At 48.6% G+C, this 21921-nt stretch overlaps 1 protein-coding gene across 8 annotated transcripts in view; it reads left to right on the plus strand.

Moving 5' to 3' along the window:
* The window catches only part of SEMA4D (semaphorin 4D), a 128722-nt gene that overhangs the window by 18266 nt on the left and 88535 nt on the right, over nucleotides 1-21921 (plus strand). For 4 of the 8 annotated variants that reach the window (XM_064361586.1, XM_064361587.1, XM_012463248.3 and 1 more), the window contains exon 1: nucleotides 21524-21672. The gene's annotated coding sequence lies outside the window, so the exon portion shown is untranslated. Of the gene's footprint in view, nucleotides 1-21516; nucleotides 21673-21921 lie in introns of those variants that run through there. The other 4 variants (XM_064361588.1, XM_021671892.2, XM_064361589.1 and 1 more) reach the window with 2 other exon arrangements.

Here is a 21921-nt window from a genome sequence, read left to right on the forward strand (position 1 = left end):
CTGACTAACTTTTCCATTATTTTAATGGCATTTTTATCGCTCAGAAAATGAGACAGAAAGCAAAGAGTGAAAGCTTTCATTGTGCTGGGTGAACGCCATTAACAACCTGCCTTTCTGAGTGTTTTTCTCTGCCGTTTTCAGGTACACACACACACCCGTGAATGCGTAAGTACACACACATCAGGCCGGGCACCGTGACTCACACCTGTAATCCCAGCACTTTGTGAGGCTGAGCTGGGCAGATCACGAGGTTAAGAGATTGAGACCATCCTGGCCAACATGGTGAAACTCTGTCTCTACTAAATACAAAAATTAACTGTGCATGGTGACATGTGCCTGTAGTCCCAGCTACTCGGGAGGCCGAGGCAGGAGAATCTTTTGAATCCGAGAGGTGGAGGTTGCAGTGAGCAGAGATCGCACCACTGCACTCCAGGCTGGTGACAGATTCCATCTTAAAAAAAAAAGTACACACACATCCATAGAGGGGGTGTTTCCCCAAAGCCGCGGTCATACCATGTATACCTTGCGTTATTTGCTCACCACTGTGTCATAGAAGTGCATGTTCTGCAGTGTGCTGGAAAGCCCCTGTGTGCCCTTATGTGTGCCGTGTGCCCCTGGGGCCTTCAATGGAAGTCTCTCCAGTCTGCCACACCCTTGATTGCTTTTCCTGGTGAATATTACTGTTATCAGTGTATCAGTCAGCAGGACATGTGATGGCCCCTGTGAATGGTGGAGCCCAGAAAAAGAAACTGGCAGGTTTGTAGTAGGCTGTGTGTGTGTGTGCGTGTGTGTGTGTGTGCGTATTTGAATGTATTTGGGCATTTGTGTGCATGTGTGTGTGAGTGCCTACCTGCACATGTGTGCCCATATGTTCCAGAATAGCAGTGCACAGCATGCTGGAGGTCTGCATTCTGGGAGAGCTTCTTGGATTTAGGAGTCTCTTCTCATTAGGAGGCTTACTGAACTTATTTTACGGAAGTCTTAGTTGTATTTTTAGCCAAAAGATAAAACTCAATCCCACTCTCCTCCGTGCCTTCAGCTTGTGTAAAGTAAAATGGCCTGGGCGAGAATTTGACATGGTGCCACAGTGGTGTGGTGTGTTTCTCTGGGGTCACATATGTTGGCTGTCCTATCCCTGGACAGGTTAGCCCAGTATCCCAGCCAGATACTGTGTATGTGCCCAGATCCTTCACAGGCTTGAATTTTTGTTGGTGCCACGTGCTCATGGGGGCTGCCTTCCACAGTCAGACTCTGCTCTGAAGTGGGGGTTGTGGGCATCTCTGGAGCCAGGCATGGTACCTTTGCCATGTTCTGATTGATTGTGTCGGTCAGGGTCCTGCAGGGAAATGGAACTAACAGGGGGGTGTGTGTGTGTTTGTGTGTGTGTGTGTGTGTGTGTGTGTGTGGACATTACAAGGAAATGCCTCACGTGGTTGTGGAGATGCAAGTCTGAAATATACAGCAGGCTGGAGACCCAGAGAAGAGTTGCAGCTCAATGGAAGTCTGTCTGGAGGCAGAACTTCCTGCTTCTCTCCTTGGGGGAGGTCAGTCTGTGCTATTCATGCCTTCAACTGATTGGATGAGGCCCACCCTCATTGCAGAGGGTCATTTGCTTTACTCAAAGCCTCTCTTTTAAATGTTAATCTCATTAAAAAGTCGTACCTTCACAGAAGTACCAAGAATAATGATTGGTCAAATGTCTGGGTACTGCGGCCCAGCCAAGTGGACATGTGACATCAGCCATCACACTGGTCAGTGCTCCCCAGTGCTCCACAGGGCTCCTGCCACGGGCCCTGTGGCCGGCTGTGTTTTATAAACAAGTGTGGGCCCTAAGTAAGGTGTGTGAGCTTGCTCAAGATGTATAGTACGAAGGTGTTGTCCTGCTCCCAGAAGCCTGCCCCAGAGCAGGCAGGGCTTGCCACTCTTGCTCAGAGGTCATCAGGCCAGCGTACGATGGCCGAAGTTTGGCACTTCTCACATTCTGATGGCACCGGGAGTGGGTCTGGGGCTTATGCAAGCTGCACTCACACCTCAGCTGACCTTCTGCTTCTTCGGATGGTTGCTTCCGTCCGGTCACCACTGGCCCCATATTTAAGCATGAGTAATATCTTAGGTGCCTCTGGGGATGATTCCTGTTATCCTTTTTCCAAAAACTACTTCATCTTCCTGTCAAAATGTGGCCCGCTTGGACATGCTAGAGGCATTTATTAGCAGAAAGCCTTGGAGCTCTGCCTTCCTGATATTTTCTTTTTCTGGGAAAAAAAATATTTGTGCAAGCCGTGGTCTTGTCATTGTTTCCCGCCCTCTGTGAGCCTGCTGACATTGGCCTCCTGTGCTCTTACCAGACCTGTGTACCATCCTGTGAATTCGGCCATAAACAGTCACGGTGAGGCAGGAGAAACAGCCTGGTGGTCCACGGCGGGCTTGGTCTGGACTGGATGGGAGCTGCCCAGTGGATCAGTAGGGGAACGCAGAGGGGTGCCAGCTCCAGGACTGGTAAAGGTGGCTCTTCTCTTCCTTTTCCATCAGATGCAATGTTGGAGTGAATGAATGATGGATGGGTGAATGAGAGAGAGTGGAGCTGGTCACAGAGGTAGGAAGGACTCAGGTCACTGGCCGTGTGGTGGGAGTAGGGGGCTGAACCCGTGCCAAGGCAGTGACCCTGGGGCCTGTCCTAGTGTGGTTGGGCTGGCAGGAGTGGGTGTTTGTTTCTGGGACTGGTGGTCGGTATGTGTCCTGTTCCCTGCTTCTCGCTGGCTGAGGCTCAGAGAGGTGACACCACCAGGATCTGGGGACCCAGCAGGCCCCTTCTGGCTCTCAGCTGGGTGGGGGAATGGGTCTCAGCACCACATACTTTCAGGCCCCTGGGAGTTCCTGCCCAGCCCCTGTGATATTGGTTCTCACAAAGCCACATCTTTCCTGGCAGCAGGATGGTCTCCAGGTTGTGACCAGTCTCCTCTGGCTGCAGGTTCTTTCTCATCCTGTACCTCAACCCTTTCCCCCAGGAGAGCCTCCTCCTGGGTGGGCCTGGAGCTGGAGAGAAAGAGGCGTCTGGTGATCACATGGTGTCAGCTAGGGCAGCTGTGAAACCCTGCCTGTACCCCCAAGTACCCTCCTCAGGTTCTAAAGCCAGAGTTGCTGCTCTCAGGAGTGCTTTCTGTGACTTTTCAGGATGGGACATCGGGGGCCTCTGCAGCAGGGAACCCTTTTGCAGGGGCCGACAGTCACAGATTTGAGAGCAGAGTCTTCGGTCTTGACCCCAGCCCAGCCTTTCCATAGGAACGTGATGGTGTGCTAAATAATCCATCTGGTTTTTTCATCTTCTTTGAGGGACACGTGTCTGTCAGGCAGAAGAGGCTTGGGGGACAGTGGCTAAATATTTCATGGTTTAGCTCTTGTCCTCGTCCAGGGTGAGCTTGAAAACTGTAATGGAGTGTACACACTGAAAAAACAAAAATCACCTGCAGTTCTGAAGCCAAGGTGGGTTCTGCAGGTGAATTTTAGTGCTTCTACTCAGAGAGAGAGAAACTCATGTAAAGGCAGTTTATGCCGGCTGCTTAGTTGCTGCTTTCTTCTATGTATACAAAGGAACATGGCTAGAAATGAAGAACATGGAGGCATTTCGGTCTGTTTATATTTTATTTGTCCAATGTAATCTTTGTGATGTTCTTATTTGGATTCGAATGCTAGCGATTTCTAAACTCAACCACAAACACAGGGTTTAAACGAAGGTTAATTACTGCTAAAATGCTTGCGATGCACAGGGCTGGGTAAATGAGTCAGCTTATGTTTATCTTCGGAGTTTTTTGGTGCCAGGTATCTAGAAGCAGCAGTTTGCATTTCAGCATCTTTGGAGGGAAGGTTCTTGGCTACCAAAAGGGAAGGCGAGAGGACTTGAGCTCAGAACTTGGTGCCATGCATCTGCAGAGTGGCTGGAACTCCTTTGGACTGGGATGGAGACCGTGAAGGCAGCCCTCGGGGGACCCAGGGTGCTGCTGTGGGCATGGTACCCCCTTCTCTCCACCCCATTTTGCTGGGAGATGCCTGGGGATGACCTGAGAAAGGGGACTCAAACTTCTGTCACTGAATGACCAGCCTGGAGGCTCTGAGCCCTCTGACTGTCTGCCTTCACTTCTTTCTTCTTTTTGTTTTTCTGTTTTTGTTTTTGTTTTTTTGTTTTTTGTTTTTTTTTTCCAAGGTGGAGTGCATTTCCCAGGCTGCAACTTCAACGTCCTGAGCTCAATCAATCCTCCCACCTCCTGAGGTGCTGTGTCCTGAGTAGCTGGACCACTCCTGGCTACTTTTAAAAATTTTTTATAGAGATGGGGGTCTCACTATGTTGCCCAGGCTGGTCTCAAACCCCTGGGCTTAAGCACTCTGCTCACCATAGCTTCCCAAAATGCTGGGATCACAGATGTGAGCCACCATGCCTGGCCCTTTCCAGTACTTTGAGGTCTACAAGATGTATCTAGAAAATTTACTGCTGTGGGAAATGAAGACTACTTAAGTTGAATGGGGGAAAAGGGGAAGGGCCTGGGGTTTTTCCTTTTGATTAACTGTCATAACATTGTCCTTCAAGCAGCTGAGAAAGTTTCCTGTTTTCTTTAGACATCATTAAGACCGACATCATTAGGCCCTGAAGCTCTTGCAAGACAACTTTGATGCTATATGAATTCTACCATTTGTTGTTTTGAGACGAAGTCTCACTGTCGCCCAAGCTGGAGTGCAATGGTGCGACCTCGGCTCACTGCAACCTCTGCCTCCTGGGTTCAAGCGATTCTCCTGCCTCAGCCTCTTGAGTAGCTGAAATTATAGGCATGGGCCACCATGCCCGGCTAATTTTTGTATTTTTAGGAGAGACAGGGTTTTGCCATGTTGGCCAGGCTGGTCTCGAACTCCTGACCTCAGGTGATCTGTCTGCCTTGGCCTCCCAAAGTGCTGGGATTACAGACGTGAGCCATCACACGCCTGGCCAAATTCTGCCATTTTGCTAGCGCTGATTCAGCTCTTAGGCCTACCACGCCATTAGGACTGTTGACTCCACTCATTAATTTTTGTTACAAATCTTACAAAGGTGGGTGCTTCTCGGTGTTTAGGTCCACATTCTATTTTAAGGCTGTATATCTGGCTTTCATAAATTGTTATGGGACACCCAGTGATCATCCCTGTCATCTTGTGTCTTGTCTCCATCATCCTCTCAATCCCAGCTAACTCTGGCATCTGTCTCCTCCTCCTTTCTGGCCTTCATCGACTTCTTACAACAGTCAGAAATTGTGAAGGACTTTTACACCCCAGCCCTTGGTGGCTGCCATCTTGTGTTCTTTACCCCCTACCAATGCCCTCATCCTTGGGATGTGTCTTACTTTTCAGTTGCCTCTTGTTGGAAGCAAAGAGCATGACTCTCTTAAAGTCAAAAGGATGGTACAAATTGACCCAAGGTTTCTGTTTCACATTTAATCATGTCATTAGAAGCCCCTATTTCTGTGTGCACCTAAGCAGGCATGCACCTGAGCTGGCCTGCACCTCAGCCTGTGTACAGCTGAGCCGGTGTACACCTGAGCCAGCATGCACCTCAGCCTGTATGCAGCTGAGCTGGTGTACACCTGAGCCAACATTCACCTCAGCCTGTATGCAGCTGAGCTGGCGTGCACCTCAGCCTGTATGCAGCTGAGCTGGCGTGCACCCGAGCCATGTGCACCTCAGCCTGTATGCAGCTGAGCCGGCGTGCACCTCAGCCTGTATGCAGCTGAGCCGGCGTGCACCCGAGCCGGCGTGCACCTCAGCCTGTATGCAGCTGAGCCGGCGTGCACCCGAGCCGGCGTGCACCTCAGCCTGTATGCAGCTGAGCCGGCGTGCACCACAGCCTGTATGCAGCTGAGCCGGCGTGCACCTCAGCCTGTATGCAGCTGAGCCGGCGTGCACCCGAGCCGGCATGCACCTCAGCCTGTATGCAGCCGAGCCGGCGTGCACCCGAGCCGGCGTGCACCTCAGCCTGTATGCAGCTGAGCCGGCGTGCACCCGAGCCGGCGTGCACCTCAGCCTGTATGCAGCTGAGCCGGCGTGCACCCGAGCCGGCGTGCACCTCAGCCTGTATGCAGCTGAGCCGGCGTGCACCCGAGCCGGCGTGCACCTCAGCCTGTATGCAGCTGAGCCGGCGTGCACCCGAGCCGGCGTGCACCTCAGCCTGTATGCAGCTGAACTGGTGTACACCTGAGCCGGCGTGCACCTCAGCCTGTATGCAGCTGAGCTGATGTACACTTGAGCTGGCGTGCACCTCAGCCTGTATGCAGCTGAGCTGGTGTACACCTGAGCTGGCGTGTACCTCAACCTGTATGCAGCTGAACTGGTGTACACCTGAGCCGGCGTGCACCTCAGCCTGTATGCAGCTGAGCTGATGTACACTTGAGCTGGCGTGTACCTCAGCCTGTATGCAGCTGAGCTGGTGTACACCTGAGCTGGCGTGCACCTCAGCCTGTATGCAGCTGAGCTGATGTACACTCGAGCTGGTGTGCACCTCAGCCTGTATGCAGCTGAACTGGTGTACACCTGAGCTGGCGTGCACCACAGCTTGTATGCACCTGAGCTGGCGTGTACCTCAGCCTGTATGCAGCTGAGCCAGCATGCACCTGAACTGACATGTACCTCAGCCTGTCTGCAGCTGAGCTGGCATGCTCCTGAGCTGTCTTGCACCACAGCTTGTATGCAGCTGAGCCGGCTTGCACCTGAGCTGGCATGTACCTCAGCTTGTCTGCAACTGAGTCGGCGTGCACCTGAGCTGGTATGTATGATAAATATAGGGAAAATCAGACAAGAAGCACAGCAAGCCGTTGACAGCACTGCTATCTGGAGAGCGTGGTTAGGAGGGACTTTAGCTTTTTGCTTTTTGAACTTCTTTTATTGTTGTACTTTTATACAGATATAATTTTGTTAATCTGTTCTGGCAGAAGAACAAGAGGTTTTAAAACTGTGGTAAAATAAACATAAAATATCATTTTAACCATTTTAAGGGTATAGTTCAGCGGCATTAAGTACGTCCATATTGTTGGGCAGCCGTCACCACTTTCCATCTCCTGAGGTTTTTCATCATCCCAAACTGAAGCTCTGTACCCATTAAATAGTAACTCCCAGCCCCCATTCCCCGTTCTGTCTCTGTGACTGACTACTCTAGGGACCGCCTATAAGTGGAATCATACAGTATTTGTCCTTTTGTGTCTGGCTAAAAATAAGGGTATTTTAAAAGACATTTCAATCAAATTGGTGCATTTTATTTTGTTTTTCCTTTTCCTTTATTTTTAACATTAGTACACAGTAAGAATGATTATTCCAGTGTGCATTTCTATGAGTTTTAAGGCATGGGCGTAACCATCACCACAATTAGAATGCAGAGACAGTCTATCCTCCCAGAAAACTCCCTGTACCATCCCTTTATATTCACACCCTCCAGATACTTATAACCGCTGAGCTACTCTTGGTCCCTATAGTTTACCTTTGCAAGAACGTGATATAATGGAACCAGGCAGTACATAGCCTTTTAATACTGACTTTTCACTCAGCACAGTGCCTTTGAGGCTCATTCAAGCTGTCGCAGGTATCAATAGTTTGTTCCTTTCTTTGCTCAGTAAGTAGTCCATTGACTGAACAGAGCTGCTGTAAACATTTGGGTATGAACTTTTGTATGAACATACTGTTTTATTTCCTTTTGATAAGTGTCCAGAAGTGGGATTGCTGGGTCATATGGTCACTGTGTGTTTATCCTTATAAGAAACTGCCAAAATCTTTTCTAGTGTGGTGGTACCATTTTGCATTCTCACCAGCCACGTCACTCTGTATCCTTACTAGCACCTGGTGTTAAGTTTTTTTTTTTCTTAAGCCATTTTAATGTGTATTTAATGTGCTCATTGTGGTTTTAATTGCATTTCCTAGTGGCTAATGATGTAAAGCATCTTTTCATGTGCTAATTTGCCATCTGTGTGTCCTCTTTGGTGAAGTGTCTGTTGAAGTCTTGCTCATATTTTAATTGAGTTGTTTATTTTCTTGATATTGAGTTTCGAGACTTCTTTACATATTCTGAATACAAGTTCTTTGTCAGATATGTGATTTGCAAATATTTTCTCTCAATCTTTAGCTTGCCTTTTAATTCTTTTAACGGTATCTTTCACAGAGCCAAACATTTTAATTTTGATGAAGTTCACTTTAACAGTTTGCCAAATGTTGATAAAGTTCATGGAAATCTGACCACTTTTATGTTGTTGGTCTTGTACCTCTGACTTTGCTTAACCTCACTTATTAGTTCTAAGAACTTTTTTGTACAAAAAGAAATCCTTGCAATGTTCTACATAGGCAATCATGCTGTCTGTGAATAGCCCATTTCATTCCATTCTTTTCAATTTGTGCCTTTCCTGTCTTTTTCTTGCCCCATTTCTTTAGCCAAGACTTCTGGTGCAATGTTGAGAAGTAGTGAGAGCACATCCTTGCCTTGCTTCCAACTTTAGATGGAGGCGTCTGTCACCATGGAGTATGATGTTAGCCGTGAGTTTTCCATAGATGCCCTTTGTCAGGCTGAGAGAGTTCCCTTCTAGTTTAGTTTACCAAGAGGTTTTATCATGAATAGATGTTGAATTTTTTCAAATGCTTTTTCTATATAAGTTGATATGCCTGTGTACTTTTTCTTCTGTGAATAAGTGTATTGCATTTAGAGCATTGAGTCAATCTTGTGCTTTAGAATCAACTCCCTTGGGCTGTGGTGCATCATTTTTACATATGGCTGGATTCAGTTTGCTGATACTTGGTTGAGGATTTTTGCGTCTGTGGTCATGAAGGGTATTGTCCTATAATCCTCTTGTACTGTCTTTTTTGGATTTGCTTCAGGGTAGTGCTGGCCTCATTTAAGTTGAGAAATGTTTTTTCCTCCTCTGTGTTCTGGAAGAGAGTGTATGTAATTGTTGTTAGGTTCCTTACATGTTTGGTAGAGTTTGCCAGTAAAACTATCTGGGCCTTTTCAGATGTCTTTTTCAGAAGGTATTTAACTACATATTCTATTTCTTTCATGTTTATAGTATTGCTCAGGTATCGATTTCATCTTGTGTGAATCTTGGTGGTTTGTGGTTGTGCACAGAGTTGTTTGCAGGGTTCGTTTCTAATGTCTGTGGGGTCTGAAGTGATAACATCTCCTTCTTTCTTGATACTGGGAATTGGGAATGTATTAACATATGAGGACCTCAGAGCTAGTGTTTTAAATGCAGCCTCTATGTAGGACCAGTCTAATCAAGACTGTAGTCTATAGTACTAGGTATTACCAAATTCTGCTGGGGCTGGATTCCCTTGGGTTATGTGGTGCTCCCTGGGGAGTAGCAAATGAGGTGCCTTAGGAGGGACATCAAGGCTTTTAAGCCCTGGGGTAGCATTTGGTGCCTCAGTGGTAAGTTAATAGGAGCTACCCCAGCGACCTGCAGGACTTCAGTGTCTCTGGAAGTTTCAGATTGCTGCCCTGGAGTATTACACAAGCATTACATGCCAGGAGAATCTGGGCAGCCTCCTAGCAGAGTGAAAAGAAACCTGCAGCCACTACCTAGAGGGGGGATGAGACTTTCACCACTTTTTCAGGATGTTTGAGGTGATTATTCTGAGTGGCATGTTAATAGGTACTGATTTATTTATGTTTTGTTTATTTCCAATGAAGGCCACAGATTAGCCTGTTTGAAAAACCAAAGGAAAATAAGGCCAAATGGAGAGTGGTGTTTAAGCAGAGGTTGCTTTGCTGTCGCTTTTCATTTGCTGGACCGGGGACTAAAGATAGTTGATGGTGTGTCCTTCTGAATGCTCTGTTGTCAGCTTTCATCTTAAGTCATAAAGTAGACATTTTTTCATTGACGGACTTTCGGGAATTTGGTTCCTGACCCTGATATTATAGCATCTTCCTATGCGAGGGAAAAGGTCAAGTTTTGTAGTAATTCTTCAAGTGAGATTAATTTTGCTTCACTTAATTAAAAATCTGTGTCATGCTGGGGTTTAAAATAGAGTGATTTATGAGCAATAAAAAGAAAACAGGCGTCTGCAAATGCAGAAGGTTTGGAAATACCCATTGCAGGTGGAGTGGAATCAGGTTCTGTGCAACCCTGGAGCCATCCTAGGGTGCTGAGTTTTCTCAGTGATCAGTCATTTGGATGAGCAGGCCTGACATCGCGACTACCGTAGTCTCTCGGTATCTTCTCGCAAATGATTCTATTTGGACAGGCTGGCTCTCTTTCTGCTGCAGGGATGTGTAACATAAGCATAAACGTCTGGCTACACAGCTCCAGCCTTGGGACAGCCCTTGGTGCTGCTCTCCAAGCCTGAGGCTGTGGGACGTGCCACTGCCAGCTCGCCTGTCCTCACTGTGGGCGTATCCTTGTAGCAGTTTATAAGAATCATGCGTTCCCAAGTGTGATTGCCCCCATATTAAACAAGTAACACATTTACTGTAAAAATTTCAGGTAACTCAAAGGAGGAGAATGAAATCAACTTCTCTACCATGTATGTCCTTATGTAACTGACCGCTCTATTCTCCTTTGGAGCTGAATTGTAGGAACCAGAGAGCTGTGAACTCTAAGAATGCTGTGATATAGGGACCTTGGGTGGAGCATCAGATATGTGTGTGTTTTCAGGAGGTGATCCAGGCTCTGCAGTGTCAGGAGCCGGGAAGCTGGGGACGTGAGGCATGAGGAGAAGGGTAGGCATGTAGTTGTAGTAGGGCAAGGGCTGTGTACCCATGTCCTTGTGTGGCCACCAGGAAGGAGCGAGGCATGATGCACAAGCTGGGACAGGAGTGCTCACATCTAGTCATGGAAACTTTTCAGCCTGACCAAGAGGGAAAACCCCCGTTAACTTCACACATGGGGCTGTGAATGCTGCAGATGAATAATTGTTTCTTTCTGGGAGGTTGGTGACATTTTCGTTTCTTCTCTGGTTGCTTGTAAGAATATCAAGGCCCTTTGTGGCCTTGTCTTCTGGAGCTGGTGGCTCAGAACCTTCTAGTTATAGAATAACAAGACTGCTGAGGGGAGGGGGCAGCATCCTTGAAGAAGGCTCCGATAATGACATCGAACTCATATTGGTCATCGTCATGTATGCTCTGAGGTGAATGCTTGTGACCTGGTAGCCACCTCCCTGCTGCACACAAGGGCAGAACTCACCAGAAACACAGTCCATGCAGGGCTACAGAGCATGTTCCCCCGTGGTGGGTTTGGGTACTAATAATCACTGTGTACTAATTCCAGTGGAAAAGTGCAGTTGGCTGTGGCTTGAGAGTGTGGGCAAGCGATGCTTCTGGAGCATGACCTTGTGCACACAGGAGCTGCGTGCTCCCTCCATGATGCACTGTGTGTGGTCTGGATGGAAAAGTTACTCACGGAGGTCGTGGGCAGTTCTCCGTACGTATGGAGAGCGGTCAAGCATGTGCTCAGGGGGGACTGTGAGTGTTAGTGTCTCCCAGGTGTTGTAGGTGTGGGCGCCTGGGAAAAGCCAGAAGGGAAAGGCCCCAGGCAGCCCCCTCTCTGATGTCATGGATTCTTAGAGGTGTTTGAGGAGCCCAGAAAGAATTCCAGATTGGCAGAAAGAATGTTTCTGAAAATGAGTCCGCATCATTGCATGTATACTCAGAGTGGTGTGATCACCCTGCTTTTTGTATGAGTCAGGGAAAATCATGTTTGTGCATGTCATTGAGCATTTCGTGCGCCTGGTCCCTTGGTGTGTGCCCCAGCAGCGGTGGCACTGTGCTGCAGAAGCCCTCAGCCAGCCCAGGGTGCACCCTACGTGGCCCCACTCCTCCGTGGTTCCTCGGCCACCTCAGCTTCTCACTCTGTCACACGGTGGACCATCTCCTCAAGCCCCAGCACACCAGTGAGCCCACCTTCCCCCCTGCCTCCAAGAAATGCAGGCATCACTCCTGACGCCATCTCCAGGCTTCTCTCATTCCACACCGTCCACCTTCACCGCTGGCTGAAGCTGGTCTCCTCCTAAATCTGTGGACTCCATCTCCTCCTCTTTCCGCCTTGGACTTGGGCATAAGCAGCCTTTGAGTGGAGCACTGGGGCTGCCCAGGGCTCACCTGTCTCTGTACAGCTCTATGGTCATAGATATCTGAAGGCAATGCAAATAATCCTTGTCCCTAGACATGCAAATGGGTTCAGCCTCCTGGAGAGAAAATTGGCTCACCATGGAAAAAGCTGGTATTGTGTCCACTGGAAATCCATGTCAATATTCTTTTACTCTGTATTACTTTTTTCTTGAGGTGAAATTCACATAACATAAAGTTAATCATATTGAAGTAAGCAGCTTCATCGCAGTTAGTACATTTGCAATGTTGTACAACCTCTATGTAGCTCCAGGACATTTGCAGCACCCCAAAAGGAAACTCCCTAATTATCACTCCATCATGGCTCAATCCCCATTCCCCCAGCCAACCCCATGTCATTTTGTGATTCTTTGAATTCTCCTCTGAGGTGATTGTGACATCTCCTTGGCTCTCTTGTGAGTGATGATTTAATAATGTTTTTGAAGCATGGTCATTTTTTTAAGTGACCCATTAGCAGCCATCACCCCTGGACTGAGCCTAGAGCATTCTCACCGGATGGATGATGCTGGTTTCTTGGGGGCTGAGGCGCCTCCTGTCTGTTCGCCACGGAATGCAGCAGACTAAGAGCTCTTTTTAAAGTGAGAATCGGCATCCTGACCGGATGGATGGACGGTGCTGGTTTCCTGGGGCTGAGGCCCCTCTTGTGTGTTCTCCGTGGGATGCTGCCACTCTCACTCTTTTAAAGTGAGAATCTGGTCCTGGAGGGCAGGGAGGAACATTCTGTGGGTGGATCTTCCCAGTCTTGTCTGTAAGCCTGAACCAGTATGAGAGATTCTTGGGTGATATGTGGAAATGTGTCCCCTTCTCTCTGCCCCTGACAGGTTGGTCAGTGAGTAATGGTTAATGATCATGTGCTTGGTGCTTTGTAAAACGTGAAATGTTTGCAGCTATAGAGAGGACATGGTGTCAAAAACAGAGATGCATCCAAATAAAGCAAGCAAGGTAATATAATTTAGAGTAGCTTATGCTTCCATGTACACTGAGGGCAGGACCCTCGCCCTGGGGGTGCTCTCCCCCCTCCCCCGCTGTGGTAACTCAGACTTATCCAGCCCTGTTCCAAGGAGGCTGAGGACCCCTGCAACCCGCCCATTTCCTAATGGACCCAAAGAATGAGGATGTGGTTTTTGTCTAGCGCTCACCTCTGTGATGGTTGACCTCCGTGACTGCCTGAGTTGCTGTCAGTTTCCCCTGGGGGTGCCTCACTCTGGGGAGACCAGTGGGTTTTGAACTCGGTCCTCAGTGTCTCTGTCCTCTCCTTTGTTCCCACAGCTTTGCAGGGAGAGGACCCATCCCTGCCCTTCCTAGCTGGGGTGTTGCATCTCACATCTGAAGGGTCTCTCCTTATTGCTGAGCTCCTGTCTTTTCCGGTCCAGATCCCAGGCATTGGGGAGGTGGCCAGAGGCAGCCTGGCCGCACCCTGCTGCTGGACTCGCTATGTGGTGGCCCCTCCTTGCCCCTGAGGTCCTCAGCCCCACCCCAGCTGTTTATAAGCATCTGAAACCCAGGTCAGAAGGCAGGATTTCCAGCTGTTCCTTTTTTCTCACAGGTAGCAGCTTGGTGAAATAATTCAATTTACAATTAAGCATTTTTATTTTACATCTTTAACATGATTAGACTGAAACTGTCCTTGGTCCCCTGAGAGCATAGTGCATCTGAGAGAAGAGAGGAAGAAACAGGCTCACAGTGCGGTTTTGTGGTAGTTTTCTTGGGGGCGGGGAAGGTGAGTCCCACCCTCCATTTTTGACTAGTGTTCTGATTCTGAAATTTTTTAAAAAAGCACATAGAGCCCCAAAAGCATGTGTCTAAGGTGGAAAGTGAAGAAAGTGCCCCCATTTCTGCAAGGGTTGAAGTTAAGCCCTTGGCTCTAGTTGACAACCATTTGGTTCTTTCTTTAAATTTTTTTTATTATTATACTTTAAGTTCTGGGGTACATGTGTAGTATGTGCAGGTTTGTTACATAGGTATACACGTGCCATGGTGGTTTGCTGCACCTATTAATCCATCATCTACATTAGGTATTTCTCCTAATGCTATCCCTCCCCTAGCCCCCCAGCCCCCGACAGGCCCTGGTGTGTGATGTTCCCCTCCCTGTGTTCATGTGTTCTCATTGTTCCACTCCCACTTATGAGTGAGAACCACCATTTGGTTCTTTAAACACAACACAGTGAGAACCACCATTTGGTTTTTTAAACACAATTTGGTTCTTTATTCCTTGTGTTGTGAATAAACGTTGGAGACTGGTTGATGCTGATTAGTTTAGTACCTTCCCACCTCCGCTGCAAAAATGAAAAAGCAGCAGCAACAAAGGGCTGGTCATGACCTGGATGAGAAAGAGAGAGGTTGAACTTGATCATGGAAAGTCCCCAAGTAGCTCTGCTGAACAGATTTAGCACCTGGAGGTGTACTCCTGTCTGTGAAGAGGACCAGACAGATCATACAAAACATCGCTGGTGTGAGCCTCAAGTAGACTTTCAGCTCAGAAATGGGCTTGGTTGATAAGATGGGTTAAGCATGTTCCATTGTGGCTTTCCCACTGTGAATGCAAGGAGCAGCTATTCAACGATTCTGAAAAGAATATCGTAGGAGGTGGTTGGGGAGGAAGATTAGAATTGGAAGTATTCCTGAACAGGGCATGAGTCTGCCATTTTTCCCCATCTGGTATTCCCCAGTCTGAACTCAAAACATTGGAAACCTGAAAGTGAGTAGTGGGATGCAGAGAAGAGAGTGCCAGAAGCCTTCTAGGTCTGGCCCAAGGACTAGAAAGGGACATTCTAGTGTTCAGAGGGTGCAGACCCTTTTGTTCTGTTTCCCTTGTCTGTGTTCTCTTACATGCTCCTCCCTCCCTCCCTCCCTCACTTCCTTCCCTTCTTCCTTCTCTCTTTCCCTTTCTCCCTCCCCTCCACTCCCGTTCCCTCCTTTTTTCCCAGCACAGTCTTGCTCTTTTTCCCAGCTGGAGTGTAGTGGCACAATCACAGCTCTCTGCAGCCTCAAACTCCCAGGCTCATGTGATCCTCCTGTCTCAGCCTCCCAAGTAGCTGGGACTAGAGGCACATGCCACCATACCCAGCTAATTATTTTTTATTTGTAGAGACAGGCTCTGGATTTGTTGCCTTGGGGTCTTAAACTCCTGGCTTCAAGTGATCCTCCCACCTTGGCCTCCTAAAGTACTGGGATTACAGGCATGAGCCACTGCATCTGGCAGGGAAAGCTTTAAATAGATGTTGTTGGTTTGTTGTTGTTTTGAGTTGTTTGCTGTAGACTGGTATTGGGGGATTTTTACTCCTTCAAATTGAAACATTTCATCATCTTGCCAAAAAAACAAACAAAAACCTATTTTGTAAAGAAAACACAGCTCTCCTTATAAGGCTATGCCACAAGGAAAAAACATTTGCACAGTTTATAGCCAGTTGCCTGCTGCTGCTCACATCAATGTTATTATAAAGGAAAAGCATTGGTGACCACTTCCCTTGGAGCCTACTTCTCTGTAGAAACTAGCCTTGTGGGCTTTTGTATTGTAAGTTAATGTACAGATAATGATCTTAATTACCATGATTTATAATAGCACCTTGTTTAAATTTTGGACTGAGTTAGCCAGACGATCTATACCTGTAAGAAATCAAGTTTCAAGGATTTGCAAGCATTCACGCCAAGCGATTTCTGGCATTTCTTTCTGGGTGTGCAGACCACCCCGGGCAGAGAGGAAATGATTTTAGCACCACATGCTTCAGTTAGGGATTCAGCAAAGTCTGAGAATTTCCCATCTTAACACAAACCACGTTTAATGCATCCCTAGGAAAAGCAGGTTGGTAAAACTCATCCTAGCCTTCTTAACATTATCCATTTGTATTCAAGAAATATACATCCGCCCTAGGATTCAGGCTTCCCAGGACTCTGGGGGCTTATGTCTAGGACACCATGATTTCTATCCTTATGCTACTCTCCTAGTATAGGAGAAAAATGTTTGGAGGTTGATTCTGGCAGCCTTCCTGGTGTGCCCACACCTGTCCTGGGAGGGTGATGAGTCACTGTTGCCTCCTCAGTAAAGCCAGGACTCAGAACTGCAGCCATTTGCTCACAGTCATCCATCCGAAAGACTCAAACATACAATCTGGAGCCAGACTGCTGCTTTATGTATTGACCTGCTCCTCCCTATGGGGCATTTTTCAGTTTCACAGAGTCAAGAGTATATAGGGTAAAACATTTTGTTGCAATTAGCTGCCCCCAATTTCTGCTCATTGCCCCTAGCTAAGAGGTACCCTTGTAGATTCCTGATATCCCTGGCATGCTGCTTGCTAGAAAAGTCATTGGCAGCAGGGAGAGGCTCACACCTCCACACTACCTCCAGCCTTGTAATTATTTTCTCTGGTGCTTTTGAAGGGGAAGAGTGGCTTCTTGCTTTAATCTGCATTTTTCTGACCTCCAGGGAGATGCACATTTTCTTGTTCAGTTGCAGTTTGTAGTAATCTTAGAAAAGAGACCTTGGGGCTTCAGGAGAGTACTGAGGGTTCCTGCAGAACCCCCAAGTGTGACTGCAGGATTAGGCGGTGGGGTTGTCTGCCCTGGGAGCTGTCTCTCTCCATTGTGGGGTGTGTGGGACAGCAGGTTGCCTGCTCCATCCTCCCCCTTGGCGTGTGTGGTGGCCACATATGAGGCTGGGTGTCATCTTCAGCTGGCCCTGCCAAGCCCTGCCTGTCTGCTGGAGGAGGGTGGCTTACACAAAATGCCCAGTGTGCTGAGTTTTATGCTGGAGGGCATGGTTTCTCCTGGGTGTGTAGGATGCCCATGTGTATGAGGGGTGTGGTTCGCCTTCAGTGTTGCTTCTCCCCTTTTTCCTTGCTCTGCGGCTTCCACGGGCAGCTGCACATATGGGGCTGGGGTATCTCTGACTTATTTCTGAGCCATCTCATGAGCTGTGGGCCTGAACCGGCGGGACCTCTGTTAAACCTGTGAGTACCAGTCTTCCAGGCAGCAGAAATCAAAGCTCTTACCTGTGCATCCATTACACGGGTGTGGGACACATTTTGGAGTTCAAGTTGTGTGTAATTGATAAGCAGTTGTCAAATAAAAAACAAATTCAGACTTAGTAAGAAGAGGCTTTCTTAGGAGTATGCAAAGGAGGGAATGGACTATCGCAATAGGGCAGGGGCCTGGCCACGCGCTGACCATGAGATCACACGCGTCTCAAAGATTAGACCAAAGGGCTCTTCTTTGTAGGGTGGTGTAGATGAGGCTTAGAACCAGAAATGGGATGTGGGAGGAAGGTGGTGGAGTCAGAAGATGCCTTACCTGAGGCCAGCCGTTTGTCAGAGGGGCTGCGCTGGCTCCATGGTGCCCGAGGGGCCTGGGGGAGGACAGAAGTGAAGCAGGGTTTGGTTATGAGCATTTTGTTGTGAGTGATCAGGAGGGGGCGGGGGACGCACAGTGCTGCTGGTCATGGAGGGGTGCAGAGCAGGCATTGGTGGGTTTCTGTGTCTGGCCTTATCCTGGGTGGATGTGGGCATCGTGAGCCTTAGCTCAGTCCTGTGGGGAAGGGGCTTTTTTTTTGTAGCGGCTGTGTCTAGAATACAGAGGGCAGGGGATTCCTTACTTCCTGCTGTTTTCTAGGAGCACTTGACATTGTCACAGTTGTCACCCAGAGTTTTGCAGAGAATAGGGCTTGTTATGTGGTGACTGGGTGCTGGCCTGGGATCCTTCATGTTAGCCTCATGGGCCCTCAGATCTTAGCCTAGGTCTTGTGGTGTGTGGTCCTTTCTGACCAGCTAGAGACCTTGGTCCCTGCTTCTAGGTAGGTGGGATTTCAGCCAGGTGGAGACAGGAAGGAAGGTGCCTGCCACACACAGGGGCAGCCCCTAAGACCTGCAGGGAGGATGAGGGTCAGCTTGAGACCCAGGGCTGGGGAGGGGCAGAGCAGGGGCAGCTGCAGGGAAGAGGCCTGGGGTCTGCAGAAGGATTGTCATCCCTCCAGGAGGATGAGACCCTCAGGAATGTAAGAGTCCCTCTAACACCCCTGCAAACTCTTTCTCACATGGATGTGTTCCTGCTCTATCAGTATCTCACTCCCTGAAATGACTTTCTCCGATTGTTTCTTTGCATGCTCAGGAGGGCCAGGGACTTTTGATGCAACTTGGCACACAAAAGGAGCCAAAAGCATTCCCTGACAGAATGGATGAGCTGCATCCAAACCCTGACTCCCTTAAGCTGCCCCAGGGACCAGACACTGTTCACTGGAACAGCAGCAGCATCACCCGAGGGCCTGTTAGAAATGCATGTTCTTGGTGCCCCGCCAGAGAGCTACTGGACTGGGGCTCCAAATAGGGCCCAGAGATCTGGCATTCAGACCCTTGCCAGGGCTCTGCTGCAGGCCACAATGTGAGAACCACTGACCAGAGGCACATGGGGTCCCCAGGAGGCCGCGATGGCTCAGAACTTGCCTCTGAGCTGCTGAGGAGTAGTGGGGTGGTTCTTTTCCCGGCGTGTGAGTGAGTGGGGATGCTGGGCTGCAGCTCCCTTGGGATGAGGATAAAGACCATGTACAGTGTGTGTTTGAGTGTGCATGTGTGTAGGCACATGTATGTAGGTAGGTGTGTGAGTACATGTGGGTGTGTGCAGTATGTATATGAGTGTACATGAAGGTATATATGTTTGTGTATGTGTGCGTGTGTTTGTGTGTGTAGGTATATCCATGTGGACATATGTATCTATGTGTGTATATGAGTGTGTGTTTAGGTGTATTAGGTATGTATGTATGTGAATGTAGCATGTGGGTATGTTTGTGCACATATGTGTGTGTGTGCATGTGTGTGTGTCTGGGTTTGTATGTGACTTTGTGAATATACATGTGTGTCTGCTTACATGGGGGCATGTGTGTGGTGTATCTGTGTGCATGGGTGTATATGTGTGTGCGTGTATTTTGTGGGTGGGTGTGTGTCTGCATGGATGAGTGTCTGTGTGCATGTATGCATGTGTGGGATGTATGTTTGTGGTGTGTGTGTGGCATGTGTGTGGCAGGCAGTCTTTTAGGTGGGCCCAGGAAGGGAACTGTGTGACCAGCCATGAGTCGGCCTTCCTGAGGCTGTATGTACCATGTGAAATTTGTAGGTTCCACTTAAGAAAAAGGGGGTGCTGCTCTGTGGGTGACTATGGCACATAATCTGTTGCAGTGTGCAGGGTAAAAATGTCACTAATACGGAAGCTCAGAAATCAGGGACCAAGTTGTCTTCTGATCCCCAGACCACTCCACAGCATGAGAAACCTGTTACTGCTCTCTTGACTGTCCTCACAAAAGCCCATGTTCCTTGTGCAGCCATTCACACACATACGTAAGGCCACCGTGGAGTGACGGGCTTGCCTTGGCTGCCCCTCCACAGCCTGCCTTTTTATTCTGTCTTGGGCAGTTCCCTTTCCACACAAGGTGACCTCCTCAGGGTTTGTTTTTTGTTTTATTTGTTTTTTTTTTTTGAGATAAAGTCTCACTCTGTTGCCCAGGCTGGAGTGCAGTGACACAGTCATAGCTCACTGCAGCTTGACATCCTGGGCTCAAGCAATCCTCCCATTCCAGCCTCTCGAATAGTCGGGACTACAGGTGTGTGCCACCATGCCTGGCTGACTTTTTAATGTTTTGTAGAGGTGGGATCTCACTGTGTTGTCCAGGCTGGTCTTGAACTTCTGGGCTCCAGAAATCCTCCCTTGTCAGTTTCCTGAAGTGCTGGGATTACAGCCATGAGCCACTGTGCCCGGCTGACCTCCTTATCTTTGTAATGGCTGCATAGACTTCAGTGTTTGGATAGACTATTTGATCCTGGTCAGCTGCTGATGGACTTTGAGGGTTTCCATGGCTTTGCTATGATGCAGAAAGCACCCTAAGCACCCTCATACTGTAGCTTTGTGTCCAAGTGGAATGTGATTCAGGAGCATCCCGTGTGTCACAGTCAGGTGGCCACAGAGTCTCCTCCCCCACTGTCGGGCGCCAGTTTTCCCCGCCCATCACGGGCTCTGGTTGCTCAGCTTTGTAAGTTACTACTCATCGGAAAGATGAAAACGGCTGTCCTGCTTCAGTTTGTTTCTTTTATCATCAATGACATTGAACAGCTTGTCCCTTCACTTGCCATTTGAGACTGTATGCCCTGTGAATGGGGACTTTGTGATGCTCACTCCCTGCTCCAAGAGGCCAGTAGAGGAGGGAAAAAGCCCTTTGCATTTTCTCAGCGTGTTGCTTCATGTTTCTCCTTTACAAGGGGGCATTAGTAAGCCCTCCCCTACTTTAAGATTATTAAAAAACCCTCCTGGCTGGATGCTGTGGCTCACGCCTGTAATCACAACACTTTGGGCCAAGGTGGGCAGATCACTTTAGGTCAGGAATTCAAGACCAGCCTGGCCAACATGGTGAAACCCCGTCTCCAGTAAAAAAAATACAAAAATAAAAAATCATGTAATCCCAGCACTTTGGGAGGCCGAGGTGGGTGGATCACGAGGTCAAGAGATCAAGACCATCCTGGTCAACATGGTGAAACCCGTCTCTACTAAAAATACAAAAAATTAGCTGGGCATGGTGGTGCGTGCCTGTAATCCCAGCTGCTCAGGAGACTGAGGCAGGAGAATTGCCTGAACCCAGGAGGCGGAGGTTGCGGTGAGCCGAGATTGCGCCATTGCACTCCAGCCTGGGTAACGAGCAAAACTCCGTCTCAAAAAAAAAAAAAAAAAAAAAGTCAGCCAGGTGTGGTGGCATGCACCTGTAATCTCAGCTACTTGGGAGACTGAGGCAGGGGAATCGCTTGAACCTGGGAGGCAGAGGTTGCAGTGAGCTGAGAATGTGCCCCTGCACTCCAGCCTGGTGACAGAGCAAGACTCTATCTCAAAAAGAAAAACCCTCCCAAATTCTGATACCTGTTTGGGTTCTTCTTTTCTTCTCCCTCTCTTCATTGCCTTCCTTCTCCTCCCTGATCTGGGTTTTTAAGAATGTAATTAATTTTAAAACTTAAGAAGTGTTGGAATATTGAGTACTAGCACTGACATTGTCTTCACATGTGATTTTAAATTAGGGACTGATTGGGAGCTTTGTGCCACAGTGTTCTTCTTGACTGTGGCTTCATTGTGAGTCACAGGGTTCCTGGGTAAGGCCTCGGCCCACCCTGGCTGCCTCCTGCCCTAGAGCTCACACTCAGCGATTGTGTGCCATGCCAAGGAGATGCTCTCTGCCACCTTGGCACCTGGCCAGGAGTAGAGGGGAGGAGAGATGGGTAGGTGAAGGAAGGTGCAGATGATGCCTCCCTCCCAGTTCTTACTAATCCTTGTCCTTTAGCTGTGATGCCTCCTCTGGCCTTACCTGGCTGGGTGAGCTGTACCCTGTGACTGATGGTTCTCTAGGACGATGCTCCTGCAGTCCCTGGGGGACATTTTTGGCACAGGGTTGGGGTATGGAATTGTGTGTATGTATATTGCAAGGGAGTCTGGTAGTTTATGTTGCTAAAATGCGCCCTTTTCTAACTCTGTTTCAGACTCTGCTAACACCAGATAGTAGAAAGAAACCATATCCTGAAATGTTTGACAACACTGATCATTTGGTAAGTGATGGCGTCCACCTGAGAGCCACAGTTCCTTTTGGAATTGGCTCTTCAGAGGTCTTGTCCCGGTGTTCCACCCCTCTGTCAGCAGCGATGCCTGTTCACTGTTGACCTGCCAGGCAGGCGTCTGGAGAGCAAGGGAGGAAGGCCTGTCTCCGGATGCTCAGGTGGTTCTGTCTGGAGTGGTCAGGGTCCATTTAAGGTATGCAGCTGTAAAAGAAGTCAGAGTGGGTGGGGGCCAGGGAGGCC

The sequence above is a fragment of the Aotus nancymaae genome, unplaced genomic scaffold (assembly GCF_030222135.1).
Source record: "Aotus nancymaae isolate 86718 unplaced genomic scaffold, 86718_ANA_hifiasm-v0.15.2.pri h1tg000041l, whole genome shotgun sequence".
Lineage (NCBI taxonomy): Eukaryota > Metazoa > Chordata > Mammalia > Primates > Aotidae > Aotus > Aotus nancymaae.